This window comes from Lissotriton vulgaris, chromosome 7 (genome assembly GCF_964263255.1).
Source record: "Lissotriton vulgaris chromosome 7, aLisVul1.2, whole genome shotgun sequence".
In the NCBI taxonomy this organism is placed as follows: domain Eukaryota; kingdom Metazoa; phylum Chordata; class Amphibia; order Caudata; family Salamandridae; genus Lissotriton; species Lissotriton vulgaris.
In genome coordinates this window covers 1,374,781,311-1,374,793,239 of record NC_141695.1, presented here as the reverse complement: position 1 = coordinate 1,374,793,239, position 11,929 = coordinate 1,374,781,311, and the positions used below count along the sequence as shown (strand labels likewise).

Below are 11,929 nucleotides of genomic sequence, written 5' to 3'. Positions count from 1 at the left end.
ACATTGGCGCCCTCTACAGGCCGGCAGTACGTTCAAGATCATCATCATCATTACCTGGTCAAAAAACGAACAGGCTTATTTACAAGCCCCTTGCGCCGCTGGTCCGTCACTTTTAACATAAAGAAAAGTGACGCACCAGCATCGCAAGGGGCTTGTAAATAAGCCCCTAAATACCTCAGGCAGATAACACCATACCACGGCTATGACATCACAAGGGTATGCAGGGCTCGAGTCGGGGTACCACGCGGGTGGATGGCGTCCCCCCACTTATTTTACCGGGGGGACGCCGCCCCCCCTGCCAAACAGCTGGACTTCACTCTTTGGCCTCTCTGGGATGAGGAGCTCGTCACCTTTCATGACGACACTCCCTGTCATGGCGTCATTTTTGGTAACAGCATCCCCCCAGTTCTTTTTTTAGGACTTGTGCCCTGGTATGGCCAGAAAAGTGCAAGGAGGAAAACACCGGAAGGCAGACCTTTCTGGTCTCAGGTCCCAGGACAAGGAAGAGCATGCCCACCAACGACAGGGGAGAGGATGTGGCCAGAGCTGCTGACTTTGGAGCTGAAGGTTTGAGCCTGGCGTTGGCCCAGTATCCTGTGATTATGGGCAAATAACCTGGGGCCCGATGTAGGTAAAAGTTATTTACCGATTTTAAAATACCGATTTTTACCGAATCGGTATTCTGAAATCGGAAAATGAGATGTAGAGAAAAAAAATCGGTAAAATACTGATTCGGTAAAAATCGGTATCGTGTTTCGATACTTACCGAATCGGTAATTACTGAATCGGTAGATACCGAATCGGTAATGGCAATACAACCCCATGGGCCAAAAAGGCCCATAGGAATGCATTGGAAAAACAGATTCGGTATTTACCGATTCGGCAAATACCGAATTGGAAAATACCGAATCGGTAAATACCGAATCGGTAAATACCGAATCGGCAAGCAAGTAAAAGTGAAACCAATGAAAACAGCCAATGAGGTGGAACCACCCTCCCCCACCCTAGCAGGGAGTGGCTACCCAGGCAGGTGCAAATCATTAGAACTTTCTGGAGAGGCAGCCAGAGCTGAGCAGCGAGAGTGAGCAGCAGAGAGAGTGGTAGCTGAGTTTGGAACACAGTGGAAATGGCAAGCAGCTCAGAGAGCAAGAAGGCTGAGAGAAAGCGCAAGGTGATGTTCAGCAGCATGGAGCTGCAAGTACTGGTGGAGGAGGTGGTGAGGGTCCACAGGCAGCTCTTTGGGAGGCTGTCCCTCACAGTCCCTGAGTCTACCAAGAGGAAACTGTGGAGTACCATCAGTGAGAGGGTCAATGCTGTTGGTGTGACCCCCAGGAGCCTGGAGGACCTCAAGAAGAGGTTTTATGATATCCGGAGCCTCATCAAGAGGAAATTGTCAGAGCTCCACAAGCAGGCAGGTCTGACCGGTGGAGGCAGGAACCCCGCGCCCCCCCTCACTGAACTGGGGGAACTGGTGTCCACAACGATCGAGACGGAGAGTGTGGTGGGAGTAGGGGCATGAGCGGTGCGTCCATTGGGGCGTAGCGGCGTAGCCCCACAAGCCCCATGGACGCGCTGCTGCAATAAAATAAACTGGTGTGACTGTCACTGTTGGTTTAAAATGTTCGAGCGAGCGCCGCCGGGAATCACCCGAGTTATCCAGGAGTAGGGAGTGCAGGGGGGCGGGTCTGGACTGCTGCGCAGCTTGAGTGACAGTCCACGACCACGTGACGCACTCAGCTGCAACAGCAGACAGCCAGCCAAGGCATATAGCGCGCAAGTGATGTTAAGGGCAGAAACTTGCCTGCGCATGCGCATCAGTGTTCCCCCATAAGGGGGTGCTTGTTTAAGCTGGCCGCTTCCTCCGGCTTCACAAAGGCGACACAGGGCGAGCATTCATGAGCCCCCCTAGGCGCCAGGATTGGCCAGTCACCGCAGGGCAATCCATTATTGGATGCCGCGCGTGTGACGTCAGATCCTGATCCAGCCTTCGATTGTATGGCTGCCGCATTTCTGGGATCGAGGGTGCGCCCGTACACAGTGATCCATCAGGTGGTGTAGTCAAGTGTCCTGCGGTTTTGAGTTCTTCCAAGACTTCTGGAACTATTTAGGAGAGGGGATGCCTTAACTGTAGGGCGACGGCCTTTGAAGTCGGGGTCCGGGGAACAAGGTTAGAGTCTGACGGAAGGCTCAAACGTCTTTTGATTTTGGCCAGGTCACCGGGTTTCCTGATGCGAATAATGTATACGGTACCATTTAAAGTGCTATCTGGTGCTTATTTAAAGCACTCTGACATCGTCGGTTGTGTTCGCTCAACAGGTTCTTTAATTGGCATGTGAGCCATACCTCGTAATTACAGCGAATGTTTGCGTGAGTTACAGTGAAGGATTACCTAAATGTGCCCATGTAAAGCGCTTTGATATTTTCTGTAACGTTCTGCAACGGTGCTTATTTAAAGCGCTCTGATATTGTTCGTTTATTCAGGTTCTAAAATGAATGTACCTAACAAGACGCATAAATAACATATATATCTTGGATGCCATGCAAGCCTTAACTTGTAATTACCGTGAATGTTTGCCTGAATTACGTGATGATTACGTGCATGTTATAGGCCTTCTGCGCAGACAAAGGTGGGATTTTTGCTTGTGGCATTACAAATCTCTGCAGTAATAGGAGGGCATTAATTCTCCTTGTTTCCCTATGCCTGAAAATAAAATATCTTCTTAGTAATGCAACGGGTGCTGATGTTTTTTCTATTCTAATGAGAGCCCCCACTTAAACCTCTCTAATATTTTCGCGGGAGTTCGGCAATGGTGCTTATTTAAAACGCTTCGATATTGTCGGTTGTGTTCTATCATAAGGTTCTTAAATGAATGTACCTGACAAGAGGCATTGACAATATATATATTTATCTTTGATGCCATGTGGGCATTACCTTGTAATTACCGTAACAAGGGAGAGATACAGTAAGTTTATGCCACCATGGAAGGTATTGGTTGTTCCATGCTGTTAAGAATATGCTTTGTCTGGGGACTTTGAAGTGAGCCATGTTTTCAGCTGAAAATGCAGCAGTGCTCTTCGGCAACACAATTCCCCTGCTGTGATACTAAAGTTTAAATAAGGGGAATCTGTGGGGATATAAAAATGTAATTTAGAGTAAAAGGTGAAAACGTAAATTAGATGTTTAGACCACTAGGGAATTCGTAAGCTGAAACTTTGACAATAGCAAAACAAAAATTGATAACGTTTTTATGGTAATGAGCCAATATAGTAATATTTAGACTAGTAACATTTTCGTCACGGTATATCATGCCATATAAACATGGTGTGATCATTGGTGAGCATAAGTTACAACGCAAGGGCGCTCATATTTCCGATGGTGTTTCGCAACAAGTGCACATTTAAAGCGCTTGGAAATTTTCAGTGCTGTTATGCAACCGGTGCTCATTTAAAGCAGGGGCTCTTTCTAGGGGGTTTGATATTCACCAATGCCTAACATTTGCGCATTTAAAGCGCTTGCATACTTACAATGGTGTTATGCAGCCGGGGCCCATTTAAGGCGCTTTGATATTCGCAATGCCTACAAATAAGGTATCCTCGCGGTAGTGCACCCGGCTGACTTAAAGTGCTCTGTTATTTTTCGGTTGTGTTCTGCAACAGGTGTGCATTTAAAGCGCTTGGATAGTTTTGCTGGTGTTATGCAACCGGTGCTCATTTAAAACCGGGGTCCATTTAAGGTGCTGTGATATTTCCAATGCCTACAAATAAGGTATCCTCGTGGTAGTGCAATCGGGGCTGACTTAAAGTTCTCTGTTATTTTTCGGTTGTTTTCAGCAACAGGGGCTCATTTAAAGCGCTCTCATAATGTCAGTTGTGTTCACTCTATATACACTGATAATTTTGTCCAGAGCGCCCAAGACTCAGCAGCGGTGCGTCCATTGGGGCGTAGGGGTGTAGCCCCACAAGCCCCATGGACGCGCTGCTGCAATAAAATAAACTGGTGTGACTGTCACTGTTTGTTTAAAAAGTTCGAGCGAGCGCCGCCGGGAATCACCCGTGTTATCCTGGAGTGGGGAGTGCAGGGGGGCTGGTCTGGACTGCTGCGCAGCTTGAGTGACAATCCACGACCACGTGACGCACTCAGCTGCAGCAGACAGCCAGCCAAGGTATATAGCGCGCAAGTGATGTTTAGGGCAGAAACTTGCATGCGCATCAGTGTTCCCCCATAAGGGGGTGCTTGTTTAAACTGGCCGCAGCCCCCGGCTTCACAAAGGCGACACAGGGCGAGCATTCATGAGCCCCCCTAGGCGCCAGGATTGGCCGGTCACCGCAGGGCAATCCATTATTGGATGCCGCACGTGACGTCAGATTCTGATCCAGCCTCTCTAGTCTCTACCCGCCATTACCGAATGCGAGTATCCTGGCTGAAGGAATTGGGACTGGCCGAGGGAGGAAAACCATGGGGTGTAAAATCGGAGCTTGGGGAGGGAGAGGAGAGGTGAGTGTATTCTCTATATTTACTAGATAAGCATGCTGTGCTGCTACTCGCCAGCTTAACTCATCCTCAGTACGTCCAGTGCTCCGTGGGCCGCCTCCGGTGCTCTCTCTGGCTGCCGGCTCTGATTTGCGGACTCTGCCGGCGGTGCTCGCCCTAGTAGCTGGGATTCCTGTGGGCTGGCAGGTGGCACCGCCACGCCCTGCGCTCGATTATCTGGCCTCGCTCCACCTGTTGAACTAACATCCAGCCCTGCTGTCCGCGCCCGAGCCCCGTCACCGCTGCCAGGTTGCGTGCTGCAGGTTGTTGCCCCGGAGACGAGGCCTGTGCACTCGAGGGAAAGGCCGCTGGAGACACGGGGCAACAGCTGGACTCACCTCGCCTCTGTGTGCAAGGCGGCTTCAGCCTTGGCACTCCCGGCATGTCGTCCTCCGGGACGCCAGGGCACATGTGGCTGGTATCTGAAGACACCTCATGCTGGGTGTCGTCATAGCAGCTAATGAGTGGAATTCTGAGTTGGATGATGTCACTTGAATCGATGTTTGCTTCGGAGTGCCCCCTGTCGGTGTTGTCATGGTAAGGGATGCTTGGGGCCACAGGTCCGTTTCGCTGTGTGTCCTCATGGTGCCCAGTGCTTGGACTTGGAAGTTCTTGTTGTATGTCGTCGTAGCAGCCAGTGCTTGCATGTGGGTGAACTTCTGTGTGTGTGTGTCATCAAGGGACGCTGTGCTTGATTCTTGGGGTGTCTCTTGTGTGTTGTCGTAGCAGCCAAAGCTTGCATCCGGGTGCCCCTCTCGTTTGGTGCCATCCCGATGCTCGTGTGTAGCACGTGGGGATCCCTCTCGATGGGTATAATCTTGGGATGTGTTGTTAGGGTTTTGGTTCCCCTCCCCAGCATCACAGGAGTTGTCAGGGTCTCCAGCATGTTCTCCATGGCATAGGGCCCCCTCTGATCCACAGATGGCCCCAGGTAGGGTCTCTTCCTGGCCTCCAGGGCATAGAGTCTTAAACAGGGTACCACTGGGCTCACTTTCTGCCCCTAACTGTTCAGGGGGAACGACATTGCCTGCTGAGGGCATGTCGCCAGAACATATTTCTTGTGTTAGGTGCGTGTCCATGCTAGCAGCGTTCGAATGAGACGTCTGCGCAGTCAACAAGGCCATTGGAGAGTCAACGGGGTGACAGGTGGGTCTGACAGGCAGGCCCTAGGGGCCACAGGCACTTGGGAGGTACTGGCAGGTGACAGTTGTCTAAGGCAGGAAGAAGGGGGCACCTGGCGAAACAAATGGGTGACAGGCGAGCAACAGGTAGCTCAGGCAGGTGGCAGAGGCAGGTGGGAAGTGACTCCTATGGATAACAGGTAAGCCACTGTAGTTGTGTTCTGTGCATGGAGCGAACGTTTGATTACATCTCCACGTGTCTGACGTCAACAAGTTGTAGTATAATTTTCTCTTGTTGTGTTGCTTTATGCTGAGGACGAAACTGCAAATATAAATCTGGGACTAAATGAACTTCGCATGTGTTAAGTGGGATAACCTGAAATTTCATATGCCCAGGCATTCTTTAACGACTGGCCATTGGCCACCAGTTCCCCCTCCTTCTTACTTATGGTCCTGTGTTGTGCCTGCTCATGTGAAGGACAATTTTTACTTCAATGATCAATGTCCGGATCGAGATGTGTATCCAGTGTTGTCTAGTATGTTTTGCGGAGCTATCGAAAATATCTGGTGGGCTTTGCGCAGGCACTGATCCTGTGCCATGTGAGGGCATATGAGGGTTTGATTGAATTGACATCTGGGCACCTGCCTCCAGTTGTTGCTTCTATTTCTTAGGTGAAGATTACACCACTCTGATGTAGCAACTGTTTGTTTTGGGGCAAAATTAGGACAAGCCAGAGTTGCTCCTTAGACACGCCTTTACATTTTTATCCTAAATCGGAGGCAATATTCCTAATACAGTAGCTATGTTTCCACGATCAGAAAATGCAGTTTTGCCCGATTCAGGACTTTTCTCAGGAATATGTGGAATAAGACGTTGGCGATCATGTTTATCATTAGTTGTCTGTATTGATGTGCAGAGGAGTTTATACCAGTGTTGAGGTGATGTTAATCTCTGCCTTATTTCCATGCTCCACGACATTTTAAGTAGGTGGGTTTATCATATGGACTTTTAAATAAGACTTTTTTGCTCGGTTAAAACTGAACTCTCTGCACTGTAGGGTTTGCAGGCCCAGGTGCTCCTGTGCTAAAACATGCTTCAGCATTTGCTTTTTTACCCTTGATACAGCATAGCAAGGTGTGTGAAGGAGTTAAATACTCTGAGTGGGGATGTAGTACTTTTTACAACCCTCCTGATTTGCTGCACTGAGGCCCATCCTGACCCCTTTGTAATTGTGACCTTAAAAGCTTTGCCGTTCAAGCTATTTTAGTGTAACTGAGTAAGATTTATCACAAGAGCTTCTTGTGTTGCACTGCTGCAATATATATGCGGAATGACACCCCGTCTGGTGCTGGCACGTGGCGGCTGGAGGGCCACACTACACCCAGACTGCTACTGTCACATGTACTGCAGCGGCTGAAGGGCCACACTACACCCTGACACCCCCTCAGATGCTGGCACGTGTACTGCAGCGGCTGACGGGCCACACTACACTTCGTCAGCCCTCTAATGCAGCAAGCTGTACTGAAGAGGTTGTAAAGGTCATCCCACTATCCATGGCGGCCTCCTGCAGGAATGGCATGTGTACTGACACCTGCATTAATATGGCTGCAATGACCAGACCCTTCTCTACCCCCCTCCCCCCTCCCCACTTGCCCTGCATTCAGTTTTTTTTCTTTTTTTCTTCAGATTAGGGGCTGGTATTTGGATGTGACTAAGGCATGCCTCCTTGCTGAGTTTAGTCATAGCTGGAAAGTAGTCCAAAGTCACACACAACATTTTTAGTCACTTTAGATTTTTTGGGGTCAATACAATTTCTCTGCTAGGACATTAATGTCTGGAGAAAGAATACCTGCAATTAGCAGAATACAAAGTTATGTTCGGTGTGCACTAGATGGCATTGAACCAGTTGGCAGGTATGAGAATGTGGGATGAAAATACAATCCTAAAATAGGGGTAAACTGTCTTTACCAACAATGGTGCAAGCTGTGTTCAGGGCATCTGCCCCTCGTCTCCTTAGGTGGCTGGAACAGTTATTTAAGACTTGCTGAGTGACCTAGCACCTCTTACCTGGAAGGAATTACATTCTGTAAATATTGGAGGCAAACGGGGGAAAAAAGTTATAGAGCGTACAGGCGATTCACATATTTGTGGTGAGCAGTCTGACATGGCCGCCTATAATGTTTCACCATGCCTACCCTGTTCCCTTTATTTCTTTCTTCTACTGTCATTCATTCTTTGATACTCACTCAATCTATCAAGTGGATTTTCCTTGCTCTCGTGGATGAGTTATATCAGTGTTTTGATGGCAGTAGTGTCAGGGCTCTCACGTCATTGGATCTCTTGGCAGCATTGGACAAAATGAAGCATGCCGTCTTGGTCAACTTTTTGGCAACTTTGGTGGTAGGGAGAACATTTTTCCATTGGTTTAGTTATTTTTGACTAATTACGCAATGAGGTAGTGCTTCTCCCTTTCTTTTCACACTCAATTTACCTTTTCTTTCTGAGGTCCTCATATCGCCTCCTTAAGCAATGCTATATTCAATGCTAGTGCCAGCTGTTTTTCCTGATTTACTATTAACTGATAAATCACTTTTGTCTCTGCTTCATTATATCTGTGGTTGACACCCAGATTTTCTTTCGTATTGATGGGGTGGTTTGACAGTCCCCTGCCCCAGTAAAGTTCCCTGCCAGCCATCCATTCCTGGATGCAGGCAAACTATCTCTAGATCAATGACTGTTAAACGGCAATCCAAATCTGTAAGGCTCAATCACAAGTTTGGACAACCACCTGGTCCAATATATTAGGTTGACGTCCTCTGGGTATTCAACTGATTAATAGGTTTTTGATTTCAGCACAAGTCCAGGTCATTTCAAAAGTCTTTTGTGTATCAATTTCTCTCAAGAAAATGCTCCCATTGCTAACTTATTCGGAGCGTTGTATTTTGATGGTATTGTTACTAGCCCATTGTTTAGATTTTTGCAACAGTTTTTTTGTCTTGTCCTACCTAGTACCTGATTGTTCAGTTGTGACAGCGTCAAAATGCATTTGCCCAACTTGCTCTCATTATCAATCCTCATCAGCACTTTTCTTCCGAGGTCTAGACAGCTGCGGCCTGTGCAGGTAATAGCAATGGCTTTTATTTTTTTTATAATTAATACGTTAATGAAAGTTATTGTAATTTATAATGGCTATAGATTAAACTTTTGTAAATAACTTTTGTGAAGATTATGTTCAGTGTATTTTATTGTGACGAAAATCCAAGAACAGAAGTGAAATATCAACATCTTTTGGTGACATTTGTAATATAGCTTGAAACATTGAGAGAACATATTTGAACCAGTTGTTGTTGAATGGTTGCACAGATTGATGCTGTGGTGGTACTTGAGTCTTGGTTACCTGGTAGCGCCTTAGTTTGCAGCTTTGCAGCGTTACCCAGACCAGGAGTAAACGCCCCAGCAACCAAGCAAGGAGTGAACGCCCCAGCTCATCTGCTGCAGCTTTGGCAGACTTGTCAGACCGCATGCAATTTATGTGTAAATAATTAAGGGAGAGGTGCTTTGGTGGAGCCCCTTCACTCGTTTTTTGGTCCAGTCTACAAATACAATACATAAATACAGATTTCTAAGTATGCTTTCACCAAATTAGCTTGTGTTCACAAGGTTTAAAACACCTGAGCCCTGTAAATGGTTTGAAATAAAGGAGATAAAAGAAGTCAATTTGTTCGTTGTGTTTTGCTCGGCCCATCATTAAATATGTTTTCCATGCGCTCTGCTCCCTTAATTATCACACTGAATGAGTTGCTATTTTCATCATGTGGCTGAACCTGTAATCTGTGCGTAGCAAAGGGGTGCTATGCTGTTGGAAACCTTGCTGAAGCTGATAAGCTGGAGGGTACTTTTAATGCCAATATCGGAGTCTGTAATAGGACGGAATGTATGAAGCTCTGTGGTTATACTGAATAAGCAGCTACCTATGTTATGCCATCTATTAATGTAATAACTGCACTTTCACAATTGCTTTATTAACCTTCCTGCTTTGTCAAATGTGCTTGAAAATGCACGATTTTTCTTCTTTTTTTTCAAAATTTTCTAGGGGGGGGGTTATCCCCCCAAACCCCCCTTTTGGGGTTCCGGCTCGCTCGCTCGCTACGGTGCTGTATGCAAATCACTGTGCACCCCACCACTTTAAAATGTCACCCACCGCCCCTGAGTAGGGGACATGGACAGCTCAGCCAGAGCTACAGCAAAAGGTAAGAAGCATGCGCAGCATGACACACCCTACCAGACACCTCCCCTTTAGCCTCAATGTACAGCCAAACCCCAGTCCAGTACTGCTAGCAACATACATGAGCAATGCATTATGGGAAATGTAGTCAGCTAATGTAGGAACAAATGTCAGTGCACATTAATCTGCAATGCACTTTAAAAATAATCAGTGTAATGAAAGTGACATGTGCAATGCTTTTATTGTAGTGACTGTAAGACATTTGCACTCAGTTCACAAATGCTTCTTTATACCTAGGGGCGCCATCAGGCAGTGGAGCAGCAGCTGCACAAGCGACAGCTCCAGCAACAGCGGACAGTGTGGTGGCAGGGCCAAGCACCATGGTTGCCTCGCAGGAGGAGGAGGACAGCAGTGCCATGGCCAATGAGGACGACCCAGGACATGCCCTCTTATTTCCCCACTCCCCCCTACTGTCACAATCCCCCCATTGCAGTTCTCACCAGAGAACTCACCCACACGGTCCCAGCCAGCACCTGCCACACCTCCAGCCAGGAGGAGCACTGTGGACCCAATTACCATCATGGAGGGAGCTGCGGGTCAGGCACCAGCACCCACACCTGCGACACCTGTGGCACAGCAGTCCACCCAGCAGGCCAGCACCAATCGCCGCCGCCCACGCACTCCCAGCAGTGCATGTCCATCACGAGAGGACACCGTCTTCCAAGGGCTTGAGGGGAGCATGGTGCGAATCCAGCGGATGCAGGCCAAATCCATCCTGGCTTGCCACCGCCAATTGCGTGAACACAACCTGCAGATGGTGGAAATGGCAAAGGGATTCGGTGAGTTTGTGGCAAGTAACAAGGAGGTGTGGCTGGTCAACACACTGTTGACTCAGACTTAGCTGCGCACAACTTGAATGATATCTATCAATCAGACACTTTTTATCCCCTCAGAAACATTGTGTTATAATTGCATAAACATGATTTCATCAAAAATCCATTATCAAAGCAATACAATACAAATTTTACAATGAAGAAAACATTAAACTCTTTTTTATATGTTGTTATTCGCCCAATGCATTTCGGGACTATTGTGGGGTCCCTTCGTCAGGGGCAACGCTGAAAAATAAAATATAATGTACAGGCGCATAAGTGGGTTGTACAAATTCAATGGTAACATACAAAAATTAACTTTTTTAACTCCTCCACCTAAAATTAGCACCCAAGGTGTAAATAGTGTGAAAAATAATAAATTCAAAATGATGAAAACCACTCACACAAAAACACGAGGGCCACTCCCTCTGGCTTTCATGAGACTGCTCAGAACTCAAACCGTCTCCTATAAGGGCAATGTGAATGTTAAAGTAACCAGTGTTGATCAAAATCTGCCACTATACAACACTGAACGTTTAAACGCGAGTGCATACCTGCTGGTCTGTTAAATCTGCGCAACGCGTTAATCCAATGCTACTTGAAGGCACTCCGTCTTTAAGTTGCACCTTCCTGCCACACAAAGAACACCCTAGTCACTAATAGTCTACATGCGGAAATGAAAAGAATGTGAGATTTCACCCTGCTACATCGGCTCTTACCTTATTCTAAAGTGCGCTGCTCATGACCAAACTGCTCGGTATTCCTCTACCCTCTAGAATCACGACGAATATTGAAACGAAACGTTTCCTGGTATAACTATACTAACGGCTCATTCTATTGGAGAATCACCCAAGATATCAACGAATCAGCTGGGCTTTAATAACACGGCTAGGCTACGTCAGGAGTCAATACAAAAAATAACTTTAACCGCGCTGAACCAAGAACAAATAGCTACTTAAAAACCGACGTGATGCATGAATTGTCAATACAAAAAACTTTAACAACTAGGATCCGTAAACAATGCTCAGTATTCAGAGTGTTTAGATACTCATCCTTTAACTATACCAACAAGCATTTGCAATGCAATAGGTCTCGTAGTAGTTAAGTTAGAGTTTTTGGTATTGCTTTGCATAAGATTTGGTTAATATATTTTGTTATTACAATTAGATATATCTTTTT

The 11,929-nt window shown here is 47.0% G+C and overlaps 1 pseudogene; it reads right to left on the bottom strand.

Moving 5' to 3' along the window:
- Positions 1-4,550: 4,550 nt before the first annotated feature.
- On the bottom strand, positions 4,551-5,655 carry LOC147703743 (uncharacterized; annotated as a pseudogene).
- Positions 5,656-11,929: the final 6,274 nt, after the last annotated feature.